The sequence below is a fragment of the Diachasmimorpha longicaudata genome, chromosome 15 (assembly GCF_034640455.1).
Source record: "Diachasmimorpha longicaudata isolate KC_UGA_2023 chromosome 15, iyDiaLong2, whole genome shotgun sequence".
Taxonomy (NCBI): Eukaryota; Metazoa; Arthropoda; class Insecta; order Hymenoptera; family Braconidae; genus Diachasmimorpha; species Diachasmimorpha longicaudata.
Genome location: NC_087239.1, coordinates 1,499,054 through 1,516,325, shown reverse-complemented (window position 1 = coordinate 1,516,325; position 17,272 = coordinate 1,499,054). Strand labels below are relative to the sequence as shown.

At 42.7% G+C, this 17,272-nt stretch overlaps 1 protein-coding gene and 1 non-coding gene across 2 annotated transcripts in view; one reads left to right on the top strand and one right to left on the bottom strand.

Moving 5' to 3' along the window:
* The window catches only part of LOC135169793 (uncharacterized), a 70,749-nt gene that overhangs the window by 47,270 nt on the left and 6,207 nt on the right, over positions 1-17,272 (top strand). The window lies entirely within an intron of this gene.
* Positions 16,709-16,782, bottom strand: Trnam-cau (transfer RNA methionine (anticodon CAU)). Its single transcript has one exon. It is a non-coding gene; the product is annotated as a tRNA-Met (tRNA).

The window sequence follows — 17,272 nt, the reverse complement described above, 5'->3', positions numbered from 1 at the left end:
ACTTTGTCGTAGGCCGATGAAACCGCGTGCAATAGCTTCGTCTCGTCGAACTACACGAGTGCAATGCGCGAAGTTTGCGTGTGAACAATTTGTCTTCGAGAAAAATTCGATTATACATATGCGTTTTTACGACATCGTGGGAATCACTTTTTTTTGGCTGCACCTAGACAAAATCTGGCATCATATTCGGTTTCAGCACGTCGAATAACCAAGGAAACTGATGCGACATCGTTTCCTTTGCGACCACAGCTCACGAAAAACTCAATCATAGAAGTTGATATTCGTGTTCGATATGATGGCATATAACTTGAGTACACATTGTCGTAGGCCGATGAAACCGCGTGCAATAGCTTCGTCTCGTCGAACTACACGAGTGCAATGCGCGAAGTTTGCGTGTGAACAATTTGTCTTCGAGAAAAAGTCGATTATACATATGCGTTTTTACGACATCGTGGGAATCACTTTTTTTTGGCTGCACCTAGACAAAATCTGGCATCATATTCGGTTTCAGCACGTCGAATAACCAAGGAAACTGATGCGACATCGTTCCCTTTGCGACCACAGCTCACGAAAAACTCAATCATAGAAGTTGATATTCGTTTTCGATATGATGGCATATAACTTGAGTACACATTGTCGTAGGCCGATGAAACCGCGTGCAATAGCTTCGTCTCGTCGAACTACACGAGTGCAATGCGCGAAGTTCGCGTGTGAACAATTTGTCTTCGAGAAAAAGTCGATTATACATATGCGTTTTTACGACATCGTGGGAATCACTTTTTTTTGGCTGCACCTAGACAAAATCTGGCATCATATTTGGTTTCAGCACGTCGAATAATCAAGGAAACTGATGCGACATCGTTTCCTTTGCGACCACAGCTCACGAAAAACTCAATCATAGAAGTTGATATTCGTGTTCGATATGATGGCATATAACTTGAGTACACATTGTCGTAGGCCGATGAAACCGCGTGCAATAGCTTCGTCTCGTCGAACTACACGAGTGCAATGCGCGAAGTTTGCGTGTGAACAATTTGTCTTCGAGAAAAAGTCGATTATACATATGCGTTTTTACGACATCGTGGGAATCACTTTTTTTTGGCTGCACCTAGACAAAATCTGGCATCATATTCGGTTTCAGCACGTCGAATAACCAAGGAAACTGATGCGACATCGTTTCCTTTGCGACCACAGCTCACGAAAAACTCAATCATAGAAGTTGATATTCGTGTTCGATATGATGGCATATAACTTGAGTACACATTGTCGTAGGCCGATGAAACCGCGCGCAATAGCTTCGTCTCGTCGAACTACACGAGTGCAATGCGCGAAGTTTGCGTGTGAACAATTTGTCTTCGAGAAAACGTCGATTATACATATGCGTTTTTACGACATCGTCGGAATCACTTTTTTTTGGCTGCACCTAGACAAAATCTGGCATCATATTCGGTTTCAGCACGTCGAATAACCAAGGAAACTGATGCGACATCGTTTTCTTTGCGACCACAGCTCACGAAAAACTCAATCATAGAAGTTGATATTCGTGTTCGATATGATGGCATATAACTTGAGTACACATTGTCGTAGGCCGATGAAACCGCGTGCAAGAGCTTCGTCTCGTCGAACTACACGAGTGCAATGCGCGAAGTTTGCGTGTGAACAATTTGTCTTCGAGAAAAAGTCGATTATACATATGCGTTTTTACAACATCGTGGGAATCACTTTTTTTTGGCTGCACCTAGACAAAATCTGGCATCATATTCGGTTTCAGCACGTCGAATAACCAAGGAAACTGATGCGACATCGTTTTCTTTGCGACCACAGCTCACGAAAAACTCAATCATAGAAGTTGATATTCGTGTTCGATATGATGGCATATAACTTGAGTACACATTGTCGTAGGCCGATGAAACCGCGTGCAATAGCTTCGTCTCGTCGAACTATACGAGTGCAATGCGCGAAGTTTGCGTGTGAACAATTTGTCTTCGAGAAAAAGTCGATTATACATATGCGTTTTTACGACATCGTGGGAATCACTTTTTTTTGGCTGCACCTAGAGAAAATCTGGCATCATATTCGGTTTCAGCACGTCGAATAACCAAGGAAACTGATGCGACATCGTTTTCTTTGCGACCACAGCTCACGAAAAACTCAATCATAGAAGTTGATATTCGTGTTCGATATGATGGCATATAACTTGAGTACACATTGTCGTAGGCCGATGAAACCACGTGCAATAGCTTCGTCTCGTCGAACTACACGAGTGCAATGCGCGAAGTTTGCGTGTGAACAATTTGTCTTGGAGAAAACGTCGATTATACATATGAGTTTTTACGACATCGTGGGAATCACTTTTTTTTGGCTGCACCTAGACAAAATCTGGCATCATATTCGGTTTCAGCACGTCGAATAACCAAGGAAACTGATGTGACATCGTTTTCTTTGCGACCACAGCTCACGAAAAACTCAATCATAGAAGTTGATAGTCGTGTTCGATATGATGGCATATAACTTGAGTACACATTGTCGTAGGCCGATGAAACCGCGTGCAATAGCTTCGTCTCGTCGAACTACACGAGTGCAATGCGCGACGTTTGCGTGTGAACAATTTGTCTCCGAGAAAAAGTCGATTATACATTAGCGTTTTTACGACATCGTGGGAATCACTTTTTTTTGGCTGCACCTAGACAAAATCTGGCATCATATTCGGTTTCAGCACGTCGAATAACCAAGGAAACTGATGAGACATCGTTTTCTTTGCGACCACAGCTCACAAAAAACTCAATCATAGAAGTTGATATTCGTGTTCGATATGATGACATATAACTTGAGTACACATTGTCGTAGGCCGATGAAACCGCGTGCAATAGCTTCGTCTCGTCGAACTACACGAGTGCAATGCGCGAAGTTTGCGTGTGAACAATTTGTCTTCGAGAAAACGTCGATTATACATATGCGTTTTTACGACATCGTGGGAATCACTTTTTTTTGGCTGCACCTAGACAAAATCTGGCATCATATTCGGTTTCAGCACGTCGAATAACCAAGGAAACTGATGCGACATCGTTTTCTTTGCGACCACAGCTCACGAAAAACTCAATCATAGAAGTTGATAGTCGTGTTCGATATGATGGCATATAACTTGAGTACACATTGTCGTAGGCCGATGAAACCGCGTGCAATAGCTTCGTCTCGTCGAACTACACGAGTGCAATGCGCGAAGTTTGCGTGTGAACAATTTGTCTTCGAGAAAAAGTCGATTATACATATGCGTTTTTACGACATCGTGGGAATCACTTTTTTTTGGCTGCACCTAGACAAAATCTGGCATCATATTCGGTTTCAGCACGTCGAATAATCAAGGAAACTGATGCGACATCGTTTCCTTTGCGACCACAGCTCACGAAAAACTCAATCATAGAAGTTGATATTCGTGTTCGATATGATGGCATATAACTTGAGTACACATTGTCGTAGGCCGATGAAACCGCGTGCAATAGCTTCGTCTCGTCGAACTATACGAGTGCAATGCGCGAAGTTTGCGTGTGAACAATTTGTCTTCGAGAAAAAGTCGATTATACATATGCGTTTTTACGACATCGTGGGAATCACTTTTTTTTGGCTGCACCTAGAGAAAATCTGGCATCATATTCGGTTTCAGCACGTCGAATAACCAAGGAAACTGATGCGACATCGTTTTCTTTGCGACCACAGCTCACGAAAAACTCAATCATAGAAGTTGATATTCGTGTTCGATATGATGGCATATAACTTGAGTACACATTGTCGTAGGCCGATGAAACCACGTGCAATAGCTTCGTCTCGTCGAACTACACGAGTGCAATGCGCGAAGTTTGCGTGTGAACAATTTGTCTTGGAGAAAACGTCGATTATACATATGAGTTTTTACGACATCGTGGGAATCACTTTTTTTTGGCTGCACCTAGACAAAATCTGGCATCATATTCGGTTTCAGCACGTCGAATAACCAAGGAAACTGATGCGACATCGTTTTCTTTGCGACCACAGCTCACGAAAAACTCAATCATAGAAGTTGATATTCGTGTTCGATATGATGGCATATAACTTGAGTACACATTGTCGTAGGCCGATGAAACCGCGTGCAATAGCTTCGTCTCGTCGAACTACACGAGTGCAATGCGCGAAGTTTGCGTGTGAACAATTTGTCTTCGAGAAAACGTCGATTATACATATGCGTTTTTACGACATCGTGGGAATCACTTTTTTTTGGCTGCACCTAGACAAAATCTGGCATCATATTCGGTTTCAGCACGTCGAATAACCAAGGAAACTGATGCGACATCGTTTTCTTTGCGACCACAGCTCACGAAAAACTCAATCATAGAAGTTGATAGTCGTGTTCGATATGATGGCATATAACTTGAGTACACATTGTCGTAGGCCGATGAAACCGCGTGCAATAGCTTCGTCTCGTCGAACTACACGAGTGCAATGCGCGACGTTTGCGTGTGAACAATTTGTCTTCGAGAAAAAGTCGATTATACATATGCGTTTTTACGACATCGTGGGAATCACTTTTTTTTGGCTGCACCTAGACAAAATCTGGCATCATATTCGGTTTCAGCACGTCGAATAACCAAGGAAACTGATGCGACATCGTTTCCTTTGCGACCACAGCTCACGAAAAACTCAATCATGGAAGTTGATATTCGTGTTCGATATGATGGCATATAACTTGAGTACACATTGTCGTAGGCCGATGAAACCGCGTGCAATAGCTTCGTCTCGTCGAACTACACGAGTGCAATGCGCGAAGTTTGCGTGTGAACAATTTGTCTTCGAGAAAAAGTCGATTATACATATGCGTTTTTACGACATCGTGGGAATCACTTTTTTTTGGCTGCACCTAGACAAAATCTGGCATCATATTCGGTTTCAGCACGTCGAATAACCAAGGAAACTGATGCGACATCGTTTCCTTTGCGACCGCAGCTCACGAAAAACTCAATCATAAAAGTTGATATTCGTGTACGATATGATGGCATATAACTTGAGTACACATTGTCGTAGGCCGATGAAACCGTGTGCAATAGCTTCGTCTCGTCGAACTACACGAGTGCAGTGCGCGAAGTTTGCGTGTGAATAATTTGTCTTCGAGAAAAAGTCGATTATACATATGCGTTTTTACGACTTCGTGGGAATCACTTTTTTTTGGCTGCACCTAGACAAAATCTGGCATCATATTCGGTTTCAGCACGTCGAATAACCAAGGAAACTGATGCGACATCGTTTTCTTTGCGAACACAGCTCACGAAAAACTCAATCATAGAAGTTGATATTCGTGTTCGATATGATGGCATATAACTTGAGTACACATTGTCGTAGGCCGATGAAACCGCGTGCAATAGCTTCGTCACGTCGAACTACACGAGTGCAATGCGCGAAGTTTGCGTGTGAACAATTTGTCTTCGAGAAAAAGTCGATTATACATATGCGTTTTTACGACATCGTGGGAATCACTTTTTTTTGGCTGCACCTAGACAAAATCTGGCATCATATTCGGTTTCAGCACGTCGAATATCCAAGGAAACTGATGCGACATCGTTTTCTTTGCGACCACAGCTCACGAAAAACTCAATCATAGAAGTTGATATTCGTGTTCGATATGATGGCATATAACTTGAGTACACATTGTCGTAGGCCGATGAAACCGCGTGCAATAGCTTCGTCTCGTCGAACTACACGAGTGCAATGCGCGAAGTTTGCGTGTGAACAATTTGTCTTCGAGAAAACGTCGATTATACATTAGCGTTTTTACGACATCGTGGGAATCACTTCTTTTTGGCTGCACCTAGACAAAATCTGGCATCATATTCGGTTTCAGCACGTCGAATTACCAAGGAAACTGATGCGACATCGTTTTCTTTGCGACCACAGCTCACGAAAAACTCAATCATAGAAGTTGATATTCGTGTTCGATATGATGGCATATAACTTGAGTACACATTGTCGTAGGCCGATGAAACCGCGTGCAATAGCTTCGTCTCGTCGAACTACACGAGTGCAATGCGCGAAGTTCGCGTGTGAACAATTTGTCTTCGAGAAAAAGTCGATTATACATATGCGTTTTTACGACATCGTGGGAATCACTTTTTTTTGGCTGCACCTAGACAAAATCTGGCATCATATTCGGTTTCAGCACGTCGAATAATCAAGGAAACTGATGCGACATCGTTTCCTTTGCGACCACAGCTCACGAAAAACTCAATCATAGAAGTTGATATTCGTGTTCGATATGATGGCATATAACTTGAGTACACATTGTCGTAGGCCGATGAAACCGCGTGCAATAGCTTGGTCTCGTCGAACTACACGAGTGCAATGCGCGAAGTTTGCGTGTGAACAATTTGTCTTCGAGAAAAAGTCGATTATACATATGCGTTTTTAAGACATCGTGGGAATCACTTTTTTTTGGCTGCACCTAGACAAAATCTGGCATCATATTCGGTTTCAGCACGTCGAATAACCAAGGAAACTGATGCGACATCGTTTCCTTTGCGACCACAGCTCACGAAAAACTCAATCATAGAAGTTGATATTCGTGTTCGATATGATGGCATATAACTTGAGTACACATTGTCGTAGGCCGATGAAACCACGTGCAATAGCTTCGTCTCGTCGAACTACACGAGTGCAATGCGCGAAGTTTGCGTGTGAACAATTTGTCTTGGAGAAAACGTCGATTATACATATGAGTTTTTACGACATCGTGGGAATCACTTTTTTTTGGCTGCACCTAGACAAAATCTGGCATCATATTCGATTTCAGCACGTCGAATAACCAAGGAAACTGATGCGACATCGTTTTCTTTGCGACCACAGCTCACGAAAAACTCAATCATAGAAGTTGATATTCGTGTTCGATATGATGGCATATAACTTGAGTACACATTGTCGTAGGCCGATGAAACCGCGTGCAATAGCTTCGTCTCGTCGAACTACACGAGTGCAATGCGCGAAGTTTGCGTGTGAACAATTTGTCTTCGAGAAAACGTCGATTATACATATGCGTTTTTACGACATCGTGGGAATCACTTTTTTTTGGCTGCACCTAGACAAAATCTGGCATCATATTCGGTTTCAGCACGTCGAATAACCAAGGAAACTGATGCGACATCGTTTTCTTTGCGACCACAGCTCACGAAAAACTCAATCATAGAAGTTGATAGTCGTGTTCGATATGATGGCATATAACTTGAGTACACATTGTCGTAGGCCGATGAAACCGCGTGCAATAGCTTCGTCTCGTCGAACTACACGAGTGCAATGCGCGACGTTTGCGTGTGAACAATTTGTCTCCGAGAAAAAGTCGATTATACATTAGCGTTTTTACGACATCGTGGGAATCACTTCTTTTTGGCTGCACCTAGACAAAATCTGGCATCATATTCGGTTTCAGCACGTCGAATAACCAAGGAAACTGATGCGACATCGTTTTCTTTGCGACCACAGCTCACGAAAAACTCAATCATAGAAGTTGATATTCGTGTTCGATATGATGGCATATAACTTGAGTACACATTGTCGTAGGCCGATGAAACCGCGTGCAATAGCTTCGTCTCGTCGAACTACACGAGTGCAATGCGCGAAGTTTGCGTGTGAACAATTTGTCTTCGAGAAAAAGTCGATTATACATATGCGTTTTTACGACATCGTGGGAATCACTTTTTTTTGGCTGCACCTAGACAAAATCTGGCATCATATTCGGTTTCAGCACGTCGAATAACCAAGGAAACTGATGCGACATCGTTTCCTTTGCGACCACAGCTCACGAAAAACTCAATCATAGAAGTTGATATTCGTGTTCGATATGATGGCATATAACTTGAGTACACATTGTCGTAGGCCGATGAAACCGCACGCAATAGCTTCGTCTCGTCGAACTACACGAGTGCAATGCGCGAAGTTTGCGTGTGAAAAATTTGTCTTCGAGAAAACGTCGATTATACATATGCGTTTTTACGACATCGTGGGAATCACTTTTTTTTGGCTGCACCTAGACAAAATCTGGCATCATATTCGGTTTCAGCACGTCGAATAACCAAGGAAACTGATGCGACATCGTTTTCTTTGCGACCACAGCTCACGAAAAACTCACTCATAGAAGTTGATATTCGCGTTCGATATGATGGCATATAACTTGAGTACACATTGTCGTAGGCCGATGAAACCGCGTGCGATAGCTTCGTCTTGTCGAACTACACGAGTGCAATGCGCGAAGTTTGCGTGTGAACAATTTGTCTTCGAGAAAACGTCGATTATACATATGCGTTTTTACGACATCGTGGGAATCACTTTTTTTTGGCTGCACCTAGACAAGATCTGGCATCTTATTCGGTTTCAGCACGTCGAATAACCAAGGAAACTGATGCGACATCGTTTTCTTTGCGACCACAGCTCACGAAAAACTCCATCATAGAAGTTGATATTCGTGTTCGATATGATGGCATATAACTTGAGTACACATTGTCGTAGGCCGATGAAACCGCGTGCAATAGCTTCGCCTCGTCGAACTACACGAGTGTAATGCGCGGAGTTTGCGTGTGAACAATTTGTCTTCGAGAAAAAGTCGATTATACATATGCGTTTTTACGACATCGTGGGAATCACTTTTTTTTGGCTGCACCTAAACAAAATCTGGCATCATATTCGGTTTCAGCACGTCGAATAACCAAGGAAACTGATGCGACATCGTTTCCTTTGCGACCACAGCTCACGAAAAACTCAATCATAGAAGTTGATATTCGTGTTCGATATGATGGCATATAACTTGAGTACACATTGTCGTAGGCCGATGAAACCGCGTGCAATAGCATCGTCTCGTCGAACTACACGAGTGCAATGCGTGAAGTTCGCGTGTGAACAATTTGTCTTCGAGAAAACGTCGATTATACATATGCGTTTTTACGACATCGTGGGAATCACTTTTTTTTGGCTGCACCTGGACAAAATGTGGCATCATATTCGGTTTCAGCACGTCGAATAACCAAGGAAACTGATGCGACATCGTTTTCTTTGCGACCACAGCTCACGAAAAACTCAATCATAGAAGTTGATATTCGTGTTCGATATGATGGCATATAACTTGAGTACACATTGTCGTAGCCCGATGAAACCGCGTGCAATAGCTTCGTCTCGTCGAACTACATGAGTGCAATGCGCGAAGTTTGCGTGTGAACAATTTGTCTTCGAGAAAACGTCGATTATACATATGCGTTTTTACGACATCGTGGGAATCACTTTTTTTTGGCTGCACCTAGACAAAATCTGGCATCATATTCGGTTTCAGCACGTCGAATAACCATGGAAACTGATGCGACATCGTTTCCTTTGCGACCACAGCTCACGAAAAACTCAATCATAGAAGTTGATATTCGTGTTCGATATGATGGCATATAACTTGAGTACACATTGTCGTAGGCCGATGAAACCGCGTGCAAGAGCTTCGTCTCGTCGAACTACACGAGTGCAATGCGCGAACTTTGCGTGTGAACAATTTGTCTTCGAGAAAAAGTCGATTATACATTAGCGTTTTTACGACATCGTGGGAATCACTTTTTTTTGGCTGCACCTAGACAAAATCTGGCATCATATTCGGTTTCAGCACGTCGAATAAGCAAAGAAACTGATGCGACATCGTTTTCTTTGCGACCACAGCTCACGAAAAACTCACTCAAAGAAGTTGATATTCGTGTTCGATATGATGGCATATACCTTGAGTACACATTGTCGTAGGGCGATGAAACCGCGTGCAATAGCTTCGTCTCGTCGAACTACACGAGTGCAATGCGCGAAGTTTGCGTGTGAACAATTTGTCTTCGAGAAAACGTCGATTATACATATGCGTTTTTACGACATCGTGGGAATCACTTTTTTTTGGCTGCACCTAGACAAAATCTGGCATCATATTCGGTTTCAGCACGTCGAATAACCAAGGAAACTGATGCGACATCGTTTCCTTTGCGACCACAGCTCACGAAAAACTCAATCATAAAAGTTGATATTCGTGTTCGATATGATGGCATATAACTTGAGTACACATTGTCGTAGGCCGATGAAACCGCGTGCAATAGCTTCGTCTCGTCGAACTACACGAGTGCAATGCGCGAAGTTTGCGTGTGAACAATTTGTCTTCGAGAAAAAGTCGATTATACATATGCGTTTTTACGACATCGTGGGAATCACTTTTTTTTGGCTGCACCTGGACAAAATGTGGCATCATATTCGGTTTCAGCACGTCGAATAACCAAGGAAACTGATGCGACATCGTTTTCTTTGCGACCACAGCTCACGAAAAACTCAATCATAGAAGTTGATATTCGTGTTCGATATGATGGCATATAACTTGAGTACACATTGTCGTAGGCCGATGAAACCGCGTGCAATAGCTTCGTCTCGTCGAACTACATGAGTGCAATGCGCGAAGTTTGCGTGTGAACAATTTGTCTTCGAGAAAACGTCGATTATACATATGCGTTTTTACGACATCGTGGGAATCACTTTTTTTTGGCTGCACCTAGACAAAATCTGGCATCATATTCGGTTTCAGCACGTCGAATAACCAAGGAAACTGATGCGACATCGTTTTCTTTGCGACCACAGCTCACGAAAAACTCAATCATAGAAGTTGATATTCGTGTTCGATATGATGGCATATAACTTGAGTACACATTGTCGTAGGCCGATGAAACCGCGTGCAATAGCTTCGTCTCGTCGAACTACACGAGTGCAATGCGCGAAGTTTGCGTGTGAACAATTTGTCTTCGAGAAAAAGTCGATTATACATATGCGTTTTTACGACATCGTGGGAATCACTTTTTTTTGGCTGCACCTAGACAAAATCTGGCATCATATTCGGTTTCAGCACGTCGAATAACCAAGGAAACTGATGCGACATCGTTTCCTTTGCGACCACAGCTCACGAAAAACTCAATCATAGAAGTTGATATTCGTGTTCGATATGATGGCATATAACTTGAGTACACATTGTCGTAGGCCGATGAAACCGCGTGCAATAGCTTCGTCTCGTCGAACTACACGAGTGCAATGCGCGAAGTTTGCGTGTGAACAATTTGTCTTCGAGAAAAAGTCGATTATACATATGCGTTTTTACGACATCGTGGGAATCACTTTTTTTTGGCTGCACCTAGACAAAATCTGGCATCATATTCGGTTTCAGCACGTCGAATAACCAAGGAAACTGATGCGACATCGTTTCCTTTGCGACCACAGCTCACGAAACACTCAATCATAGAAGTTGATATTCGTGTTCGATATGATGGCATATAACTTGAGTACACATTGTCGTAGGCCGATGAAACCGCGTGCAATAGCTTCGTCTCGTCGAACTACACGAGTGGAATGCGCGAAGTTTGCGTGTGAACAATTTGTCTTCGAGAAAACGTCGATTATACATATGCGTTTTTACGACATCGTGGGAATCACTTTTTTTTGGCTGCACCTAGACAAAATCTGGCATCATATTCGGTTTCAGCACGTCGAATAACCAAGGAAACTGATGCGACATCGTTTCCTTTGCGACCACAGCTCACGAAAAACTCAATCATAAAAGTTGATATTCGTGTTCGATATGATGGCATATAACTTGAGTACACATTGTCGTAGGCCGATGAAACCGCGTGCAATAGCTTCGTCTCGTCGAACTACACGAGTGCAATGCGCGAAGTTTGCGTGTGAACAATTTGTCTTCGAGAAAAAGTCGATTATACATATGCGTTTTTACGACATCGTGGGAATCACTTTTTTTTGGCTGCACCTAGACAAAATCTGGCATCATATTCGGTTTCAGCACGTCGAATAACCAAGGAAACTGATGCGACATCGTTTCCTTTGCGACCACAGCTCACGAAAAACTCAATCATAGAAGTTGATATTCGTGTTCGATATGATGGCATATAACTTGAGTACACATTGTCGTAGGCCGATGAAACCGCGTGCAATAGCTTCGTCTCGTCGAACTACACGAGTGCAATGCGCGAAGTTTGCGTGTGAACAATTTGTCTTCGAGAAAAAGTCGATTATACATATGCGTTTTTACGACATCGTGGGAATCACTTTTTTTTGGCTGCACCTAGACAAAATCTGGCATCATATTCGGTTTCAGCACGTCGAATAACCAAGGAAACTGATGCGACATCGTTCCCTTTGCGACCACAGCTCACGAAAAACTCAATCATAGAAGTTGATATTCGTTTTCGATATGATGGCATATAACTTGAGTACACATTGTCGTAGGCCGATGAAACCGCGTGCAATAGCTTCGTCTCGTCGAACTACACGAGTGCAATGCGCGAAGTTTGCGTTAGTAGTAAGTGGGCACGATTGGCGAATTTTCTTCCAGGAATCGCCCCCCTTCCCCCTTTTTCCAGACGTGTCCGAACACGTTTTCCCCATTGTCCTTTGAGGAGGACGTCGCCGCTCTAGGGCCCCCTGGGGTGAGGGTCCCCAAAGGAATGTTTTTGTTCGACAGGAAGTAGATAGTGGGTGGGGGGTAACGGTCACGTGATCCAAACGGGAGGGTGGGTGGAAAATGGGTGGTAAGGGTCACGTGATCCAAACGGGAGAGTGGGTGGGAAATGGGTGGTAAGGGTCACGTGATTTAAAAGGGCGGGCGTGGGGGGAAAGTGGATGGCGTGGGAAATGTGGGTATATATGGGAAAATGAAATAAATATGTAATACATAATTTATTGAGTATATAAATCATTTATTCAGAAATTATACTTGTATGAGGGGTGGTACATAATATTAGGGATTTAAAAAATAGTAGTAATCAAAATTATTGTTATTATTATTATTATTAAATTAATGCAAATGGAATATATTTTTTAAAGACCGCTGGTTACAATGCAAACTACCTTTACCAGACAAGTTCTGAAAAGGCTTACTTAAATTTCTACGATTACAATTGCGTTTTTGAATAATTTTGTTGAACATTTTCATAACAATGCGATCGTTACGTTTTGTGTCTGAAGTAAATAGTTTATGAAAGGACTGTAAAGACCGATCATTGAACAACCAGTGAAGCACAACAATGCAGTACTGCCCACAAACATCAGACGATATATCTTGGAGTCTCTTCTGGCTCCATTCATAAACATTGCAATTTCGCTTAAGGCGCTGAGAGATTCTTGTATCGAAGGGTGGCATTCCGAAGCTGTCGAAATAGATTCCTCGCCTATTTGAACCGAGGTAAACGGCAACCCAGTGACTTCCTGCCTGATTGTGGTTGTCGGTGTTGATGATGATAGCACAGGGCCGGGGCCATGTCCAGGGGATACGGTCGGCAGGGTAGACACCTCCAATGCATGCATCTGTATGCGGTAATATCTCCAGGAGCTCAAGGGTATTCATAGAACGTCGGTAATCCGGGAAATGAGCGTTGGTCTCGTTCAGCAGGTTGAATGCAACTAATGCAATCTTATGCTGCGCTCCCATTAAGTAGCCCTCCATTTTCATCCACTGTAGTCGACAATAACCTGCCTTGTGGAATCAATTTCTAGCAAATTGTCATATTCGGCGTACAACAGACAATTTACATTCTGCTCTGTTGCTCTATTGAAGCGAACTTCAATGCGAATACTTCCACTTTTCACCAGATTCCAATGGCCAGCGGAACTTGCAGATAAATCAGGAGTCAGATCGAACGCGAACAAGCAAAATCCATCGGAATAGGCCGGACGAGAGATGCTATTTCCATGGTCGCTGAAATGTGTTCCAGTACCAGCAAATAGGGTGTTGAATGCCTCCACATCTAGGCAGGCACCAGAGGTGAAACTTGGCTGCAGAGGTTTTGTAGGTACTTGGCGTCCATCGACATTCAGGCATAAAAAGTTTATCCCAAAATTTTGAAAGTTGAAGGGGTTCTTCTTTCTCGATCCGTTGAAACTGACATTGTCAACAAATCCCAGTATGATTCTTTTAGGTAGTTGACCCAAAATGGCATTGTCTATTGTCTCCCCCATAATCCCCCGATGGAGAACAAAAGATTTGACCTCCACCCGTGTCAAAGGATATTTCGCAGTTGTCTTTGCAAGCGTTTTAGCGTGAGCTATCAAAATTCCAGGGCTGAGTTTCACACGGCGAACTATCAAGGAGGCTTCTTCTATATGCACCTTATAATGCAGGGGAGTGGAGTCCATAAGGCAAAAGTCGTCCTTTGCACGGATAAGACGAACGCGTAGCTCTACGCCATTCATCAAAAACTTGTCTTGATTGAACACGTCACAATGTAAATGTCCCAGTAGATCAAATGCTTTTCCACCTTTAGTAATTGCCTGACGTACGGCTAGTCCATCGTTGTTTCTTGCATCAGCCGCCGCTACAGCAATAGAATCCATTGCACCATAGCTATCCGTAGCCCAAAGAGACATTCCAAGATGTGAGGACTTTGCATCGGTTCCATAGTTTAGTAATGTTTCAATGTATGCTCTATAAGCGTACAGGTTATTTGGAGGCGTAACAACTTTTTGGTTGAAATATACATCCACTTGGTTAAACATTGAATGTAAAAAGTTATTCACAGGCCCAACAGAGTCGTCTATACCAGCAGAGCCATCGGGTATCAGGATTCTGGCGCGAACTTTGATCATGGTATGTGCCAAATCAATATATTCTTCTCCATGGCCTGGTACGATGAATTCAATTGGGGCATCGTCCGACAGCGTAGATACAGGATTATAATAAACAAATTGAGAATTTTCAATACTTGTTTGGGTAGGTGGTATGGTAAATAGGTCCAGCTCCGACTTCACACACTCAGAAGAGTGCGAATGTAGAAACGACATGATGATTAGTTGAAAATATCGTACAAATCACGAGTGTTCCGCTTTGATTTATGTCTCGGTACTTTTTTCACTTTCTTGCTTCTTTTGTTTGCAACGGGTCTTTTCTTTTTATTCTTCCGAGTTTTGGATGTCTTGGCAGATCCACGGCCAGTGAGCTTATGAGAGGCGAGGCGTTTACGCTTCCTCTTATATCCTGAGCCACGCATCATGGTCCCAATTTTGTCCTGGGCCCTCCTTTTCAATTTCAGCCCAGACTCGGCTAATCGGTTTTCCAGCGCCACCTTTAAGGGCTTTCCATTTGTCACTACATCCCCAACAACGTTAATACCCGCATTGAGAGCTTCTTTACCGACAGCTCGGGCTGCGCTTCCCAGATAGGGCAGAATGCGTCGAAACAGACCTCCAAGGAAAGCACCAATTCCATGACCTCGTTGATAAGGACTTCCAACGAATATCCTTCCAAAATCATTATATCGGTCCACTGTTCCTCCACCAGCTTGGTTTGCGTAATATGCAATGTACGGGCTCATTTTTTAGTCAATCAATCCTCTTGAAATGAAGTGTCACGTTCAAAGGACCATACTCGAATGGAATCATATCACCCTGATTGCATCTTATATCTATTTCAATTGTGCGAAATGAATACCTCATCAACGGAATATAATGAGGAGTGGAAAACGTAGTACAGTGCATGGCCCCATAGGTATACGTAGAAGCGCTGAATGGTACCACTCGTAACAGAGATGACTGCACGTCACCTGTTACGGAGGGTACACAAAGATCGCTGTAGATGAACAAATTCGCAGGTAAACCTCTGGCCAAACTTGCTGGTGAAGATCCTTGACAATACGGCCTGGCGTGTGTGAGGCTGTGTATACGTCTCTCAAATCCCAACATATCGGATACTTTATCGGAAAAGTCTATTGCATGAACTGTGCTAGTGCAGTTCCTGGAGTTGCAGTGTTTTACAATTTTCACAAAACCTTGTGAAAATAAAATAAAAATATAAAAAAATATTAAAATAAAAATGAAAAATATTTTTTATTTTTCAATATTTTTCTCCAGTAATTTTTCTTGCAAAATTATGGAGAATTATCCTGTTCCCCTTCCTACCTCATCCAAAATCCTATCCAACGATTTCCTTTGACGTCACAAGAAATGTGGAACGCTATATAAACTTCCCGTCTTGTTGATAAAAACGACAGATTTTTATCAACAAGACGGGAAGTTTATATAGCGTTCCACATTTCTTGTGACGTCAAAGGAAATCGTTGGATAGGATTTTGGATGAGGTAGGAAGGGGAACAGGATAATTCCCCATAATTTTGCAAGAAAAATTACTGAAAAAATGGATAGTCCAGACCGGGATTTGAACCCGGGACCTTCCGATTATGCATCGGGTGCTCTCCCAACTGAGCTATCCGGCTCCTAGCCATTTCTTCTATTCACTTTTCTTGCCTATATGGAGCACCGCCGTCCTTCATTCGGCAATCATTTTTATCAACAAGACGGGAAGTTTATATAGCGTTCCACATTTCTTGTGACGTCAAAGGAAATCGTTGGATAGGATTTTGGATGAGGTAGGAAGGGGAACAGGATAATTCTCCATAATTTTGCAAGAAAAATTACTGAAAAAATGGATAGTCCAGACCGGGATTTGAACCCGGGACCTTCCGATTATGCATCGGGTGCTCTCCCCGATTGAAAAATATTTTTATCAACAAGACGGGAAGTTTATATAGCGTTCCACATTTCTTGTGACGTCAAAGGAAATCGTTGGATAGGATTTTGGATGAGGTAGGAAGGGGAACAGGATAATTCTCCATATAATTTTTGCAAGAAAAATTACTGAAAAAATGGATAGTCCAGACCGGGATTCGAACCCGGGACCTTCCGATTATGCATCGGGTGCTCTCCCAACTGAGCTATCCGGCTCCTAGCCATTTCTTCGATTCACTTTTCTTGCTAAATATTCAAATCGGATATGAGTACTCAAAGACGGAAAAGTATTCATGAACCCCACTAAATCTGTTATATCTTTGAAAACTGCAGTAGGTAGAAAAAATGTTTGTACCGAGTTTGTCTTGGTCTTTTTGTCGGTTGAATTACTAACGAAATTGATTGGAGAATCTTTTCCATTACGTATATGTAAAAAATTGCAAGGAAACTGTATTTCACTCAGACCCACTACCCATTCTCCTTCCAGTTCAACTTGTTTTGGAAGCAAGGTCGTGAATTTCGATGCTGTATTATCAGGATGATAGCTCATGCTGCTGTTGCTGGGGAGCACCATATAAAATTCGTTTCTCTTCATTTTTTCCCAATTGCATGCAGTTCTGCAGCAGGTATCCAAGAATCAAACTTATCAGGATATCCTTCCCAATGAACAAGAACCTGCTTATTTTTTCCTTTTCCCTTGGAGCGT